Source organism: Melanerpes formicivorus, unplaced genomic scaffold (assembly GCF_026170545.1).
Source record: "Melanerpes formicivorus ecotype bairdi unplaced genomic scaffold, bMelFor1.0.p_v2 SCAF_4, whole genome shotgun sequence".
Classification (NCBI taxonomy): Eukaryota; Metazoa; Chordata; class Aves; order Piciformes; family Picidae; genus Melanerpes; species Melanerpes formicivorus.
The window spans coordinates 34678695-34684694 of record NW_027142356.1 but is presented as its reverse complement, the minus strand read 5'-3'; the positions used below and the strand labels follow the sequence as shown (position 1 = coordinate 34684694).

Sequence of the window (6000 nt, the reverse complement as noted above, 5' to 3'; positions counted from 1 at the left end):
TCTCCTCTCACCATTGCCATTCAGTAATTGCAGGGCCTTTGCACTGCACATACCCTGTCACACAGGTAGTAAGGGTTGACAAACACTAAGGCGCTGCTACTTTTGTGTCCGTGCTTTGTTATTGCAGGAGCAGCAGCAGGGGTTGTGTTTGCCTGTGCCTGACTGTTGATGGGAAGTGTCATTACAGCCCTGAAAACTCTTCCCAGGAAAAGATTTTTTTGGAAACTTTAATCCCTCCCCAAAGCTTCTGATAATCTCCACTTAAATTTCCAAAAGGAAAGGTGACCCAATTCCACCTTCCTAATGTTTCTTTTTTTCTCTTTTATTTTGCTTCTCTAAATGGCTGATTTTTCATGGCTTTCATGCTTCCATTGGTGCAGATTTCTGAGAGATCTAAGAGGCAGAAATCCAGTTTGAAATGGTGGAGAGTAAAAAGGTTTTAACTTCTTATGAATAAACCATGGCAGCGCTTTGCCTCGGAAAATGACTGCAGCGCACGTTTCCCTTCAAGTCAGATTTGGTGGCAGCGTGCTTTGGGCAAGGAAATAAATAGAGCATCTTCAGGGCACCTAAATGTGGTGCAGCTTTACAGAGTAAAGGAAACCAGCTTTGCTTTTCATGAATTTTCTTTTCTTTTCTTTTTTAAGCATTTGCAGTTCTTTCAAGAAACGTGATCTCCAAGGTCTTTTCCAACCTGGTCTATTCTATTCTATTCTATTCTATTCTATTCTATTCTATTCTATTCTATTTATCCTATCCTATCCTATCCTATCCTATCCTATCCTATCCTATCCTATCCTATCCTATCCTATCCTATCCTATCCTATCCTATCCTATCCTATCCTATCCTATCGTATTCATTCTATGGAACACAAGCCCTATGAAGAGAGGCTGAGTGAGCTGGGGTTGCTTAGCCTGGAGAACAGGAGCTTCAGGGCAGACCTTACTGCTATCTACAACTACCTGAAGGGAGGTTGTAGACAGGCAGAGGTTGGTCTCTTCTCCCAGGCAACCAGCACCAGAACAAGAGGACACAGTCTCAAGTTGCACCAGGGGAGGTTCAGGCTGGATGTTAGGAAGAAATTCTTCATAGAGAGAGTGATTGCCCTTTGGAAGATGCTGCCCTGGGAGGTGGTGGAGTCACCATCACTGGAGGTGTTTAGGAAGAGACTGGATGAGGCACTTTGTTTAGTTGATTAGGTGGTGTTGGATGATAGGTTGGACGCAATGATCTTGAAGGTCTTTTCCAACCTGGTTAAGGCTATTCTATTCTATAAGCCCTTATAAAAAGTCCCTTTATTGTTGAGCTACTGCATCTCTTTTTTGTGTATACAAAGGCATGCAGTCCTTGGGCTCATTCTGTTGAAACTCCCTTTTGGGGATGGGTGAGAAAGACCAAAACTATTCACGAGCTGCAAAAGGAACTTTCCCAGCTATGACTTTGCCACCATCAGGAAGCTGATAAAATCCCAGTTTCTGAGATGAACCTCTTCCAGAAGTCATTCATGTGAATGTTCTTAATTAGCTATATAGAATGGTCTAGGTTGGAAGGGACCTCTGAAGGTCATCCAGTCCAACCTCTTCTGCACTACACAGGGGCATGCTCAACTACATCAGGCTGCCCAGAGCCCTGTCCAGCCTCACATTGAATGTCTTCAGGGATGGGGCCCCAACCACCTCCCTGGGCAGCCTGATCCAGTGTTCCACCACCCTCATGGTAAAGAACTTGTTCCTAACATCCAATCTAAATCTGCTCCTTTTTATCTTCTGATCCCTGAGCCTGTATAATGAAGTGTGTTGGATTAGCTAGGGAAGGCAGAGTTTCAGTTTTAAAATGCTGTATAAAATGCATATTTTCCTCTCTTTTGAGCTATTTAAACCTCACAATAAGGAGGGCCTGCAGAACATTAACTGTTCCACTTGTAGTCATTTATTTGGGGTTGATTTTGCTTTGGAAGATGAAGAGGTTTTCTAATAACACCTGACCAGATGCTTTTCTAAGCTATGCTGTAATGAAAGATTGATGAAATACAGGATCTGCTGATGAAAGTTTAATCTGAAGATGTCTCTGCTAACTCACCTCGGGAAGAAACATCTGGGAAGCTGTAATCACTTGCTCCATACATTACACTGTTCCTCTGACCTCTAGAGCCTCTTTTTGGAACAGTTCTGTAGTAAGCAAAGGCTTCTTCATTTTGTTGCCTTAGACTGTGTGGTGATTTTGTGTTCTAAAAGGTAGCATCCTGTGTTTTCACTTAGGAGAGTATGTCTGGGCTTAAGAAAGGCTGGAACGTGAAGTGGTGAGCAAAAGCAGGATCCCACAGAGGGGTGCTAGGCATGTTTAGAATAAACCTGTATTTAGAATAAACCAAACCAGGTTGGAAGAGACCTTCAAGATCATTGTGTCCAACCCATCAACCAATCCAACCCACCCAAACAGCTAACCCATGGCACCAAGCACCCCATCAAGTCTCCTCCTGAACACCTCCAATGACGGCGACTCCACCACCTCCCCAGGCAGCCCATTCCAATGGGCAATCACTCTCTCTGTATAGAACTTCTTCCTAACATCCAACCTGAACCTCCCCTGGCGCAGCCTGAGACTGTGTCCTCTTGTTCTGGTACTGGCTGCCTGGGAGAAGAGACCATCATCCGCCTGTCTACAACCTCCCTTCAGGTAGTTGTAGAGAGTGATAAGGTCACCCCTGAGTCTCCTCCAGGCTAAGCAATCCCAGCTCCCTCAGCCTCTCCTCATAGGGCTTGTGTTCCAAGCCCCTCACCAACTTTGTTGCCCTTCTCTGGACTCGTTCCAGCAAGTCAACCTCCTTCCTAAACTGAGGGGCCCAGAACTGGACACAGGACTCGAGGTGCAGCCTACCCAGTGCAGTGTACAGGGGCAGAATGACCTCCCTGCTCCTGCTGGCCACACTGTTCCTGATGCAGGCCAGGATGCCATTGGCCCTCTTGGCTGCCTGGGCACACTGCAGGCTCATGTTCAGCCTACCATCAACCAGCACCCCCAGGTCCCTCTCTGCCTGGCTGCTCTCCAGCCACTCTGACCCCAGCCTGTAGCTCTGCATGGGGTTGTTGTGGCCAGTGTGCAGAACCCGGCACTTCAATCTCATGCCCTTGGACTCTGCCCATCTGTCCAGCCTGTCGAGGTCTCTCTGCAGAGCCTCTCTACCCTCCAGCAGATCAACTCCTGCCCCCAGCTTGGTGTCATCAGCAAATTTACTGATGATGGACTCAATGCCCTCATCCAGATCATCAATAAAGATGTTAAAGAGCATGGGGCCCAGCACTGATGCCTGGGGACTCCACTGGTGACTGGCTGCCAGCTGGATGTGGCACCATTCACCACCACTCTCTGGGCTTAGCCCTCCAGCCAGTTCCTAGCCCATTGCAGTGTCCTCCTGTCCAAGCCATGGGCTGACAGCTTGGCTAGGAGTTTGCTATGGGGGACGGTGTCAAAGGCCTTGCTGAGCTCCAGGTAGACTACATCCACAGGCCTCCCCACATCCACCAGGCAGTCACCTGCTCATAGAAGGAGATCAGGTTGGTCAGGCAGGACCTGCCCTTCCTAAATCCATGCTGGCTAGGCCTGATCCCTAGATGTCTATAAGTATGTGTGGGTCTAGACTCTGACCTCCTGTGTTTGGGGTGTATATATATGGGCATAAATGTCCAACAAATCTACTGTATCTGCCCAGCCTTTTGGCAGCTCTGGTTGCTCAGGTGATATCCTGTGGCTTTTCAAAGTGAAAGCCACTGTACCCTGTGCAGTCGTGCCCTCCTGCTGTACTGGAAACAGAGCCACGGTGATTCAGTTAGTTTTATTTGTAAACAAGTCCTTACACTTGATTAGTTTGTTTTCAAGATCAGTAAGGCCATTGTCCCACAGAGGATTTGTGGTTTCACAGTTGTATCAGGGAATAGGTGTCAGTGCTGTGTTTGCTTCCTAACAAGCCACCCATGACGTGGGGTTGGTTGTTGAGGGTTTTTTCTGGGCTTGAAAAGTATGTTGGAAAATGTTAGCTTAGTGAAGCTACAAAAGGTTTGTTCTTTTCACTTGCAAGCTGCAGGACTGTGCATTAATCATTCCCCAGGTTGGGTTGTGCATTAATCATTCCTCTGGTTGGGTTTTGTCTCCCCTTCTTGACTGCTGGTGCATGCCCTTTGCTTTCTGAGCAGAGAGAGAAGGTAATGGCCCATCAATTGTGTCAAGGAGTCTCCCTTAACACATTTCCCTGAATCTCCTTTATCTTCATTGCTCTTTCTCTAGTCCAAAGCCCACCTCAACTTTTATAACCTCTACAGGACTTTAATGGCCTGAAAGACCAGAGTTTCCTCTCTCCTGGTGTCTCCCTACCACAACAGTATATTCCAGCTGAAAGATTCAGTGGTATGCTGGGCAGGAAGGCTGTAGGTGGGTTCAGAAGACAGCTTTGAGGGGGGTGAGTTGTGAAGTGGTTAGTGAACAGTGTGGATGTGTAGCATGTGTCTTTGTTCATCCAGCAGCTTTGCCACCACACAGTGCAGGATTGCTTTCTCTGGTTTGTGTGTTTTCCTGGCAGAGTGAGGAGGGAGCATGGTTGCTCTTGGTGCAGCAATGCAATGGAGCAGCAGATTCTCTGGTGTGAAGGGTTTCTAATCGTAAGCTCTCTGACTAGACAGGGTGCAAGCATTGCACTCCCTCTGCACTAATAATGCTCATTTTATCAGATGGTGCTGCTGAAGATCTCTTCATCTGCTCCTTTTGAACTGCAGCTGTGCTTCTGCTGCTTAGACTTCAGGGAACAAAAGGAGGCTGGAAATCAAAAAGAGGAAAAGGCAGAGAGGACAATTGGCTTGGAGAAAGTAGGGCAATGCATGCACCAAAGGTGTCTCAGAAAGGGAGAGCAGACAGCTAAATGCATAGACACCACAAGTCAGATGGACATAACACAGTAAGACTGAAAGAGGAGAAAGTCCTAACAACCAAACATAAATTACCTGAGCTCTCTTATCTCAGGAGCTGGCAGGTCAAGAGCAGGGAAAACTGTTGGGGTGAGGCAAGTGAGAAAATGGGACAAATCTGGGGGAAAAAAAGGAGGAAATTCTGTAAAGAGGTGGCTCAGATGCCTCAGGATGCAGGGAATTAAAAATAGCACCTATCTTGCTGTTTCAGCAGCTAAATAAATATGGCCTGGTTGCAGAGGTGTTCAACACCTGCACTGTTGTTGACTGGCTTTAGTTTGCTCTCTGTGTGTTCGGTGTCTTTGAAAACCCAGTGTCTAAATACAGACTTGGGAACCTTTCTCCAGGCATCCTGGCATGGAAATTTTCATTTGAGCAACAATGCTACAGCAGGTTAAATGTTTTCTGTTTAGTTTAGAGTCTGTCAAGCTAAGAGGGGCAGGGGCATATCTGAATGAGAACTGGTTTGGTAGAGGACAGAAGAGGGGTGAGTGGGGAGTGTGGAAGTCCTGCTGCACGCTGAGTGCCTGTCTCATGGGGTTATGATCTCTATTTCCTAGCAGTGACTGTGGACTTAGATCTTACCTGGCTTGAGCTCCAGTGCATGTCTGTCATTTGGACATGAGATTTTAGGAGGGCTGCCTGGCCTTAATGAGACAAAAGCTAATAGAAATAGGGACAATAAATACCAGTTGAGCATGGGTAGGATAGCCTGTTGGAGCTGTAATTTATCATTCTTCTTTGCAGCAAATGTTTTGTGTGCAAATAACACACCAGGCATCAGTGATGCAGTGTGGCTTATAGCTGCATCCTTCAGGGAGGTGTTTAAGCTCTTCCTGGATTGCCTTCCCTTTGAGGTGATGATTGAATGTGCTCTGAGCCTTTCTCCAGTTCCATGAGAGAAGCTTATCAAGCTCTATAAGATAATAACAAAGGTTCTCTTCTGTGTTAAAGAGACATGGGCAAGGAAAGCAGAAAATAAATTAAACCTGAGATGATTTTCACACCTGCTCTGCTGGCAAGGTAACACCCATCAAAGGACAT

The 6000-nt window shown here is 46.6% G+C and overlaps 1 protein-coding gene across 1 annotated transcript in view; it reads left to right on the top strand.

The window, feature by feature from the left end:
* Positions 1–6000, top strand: part of LOC137440954 (amyloid beta precursor protein binding family B member 2-like) — a 227163-nt gene that overhangs the window by 186264 nt on the left and 34899 nt on the right. The gene's annotated exons all lie outside the window — the stretch shown is intronic.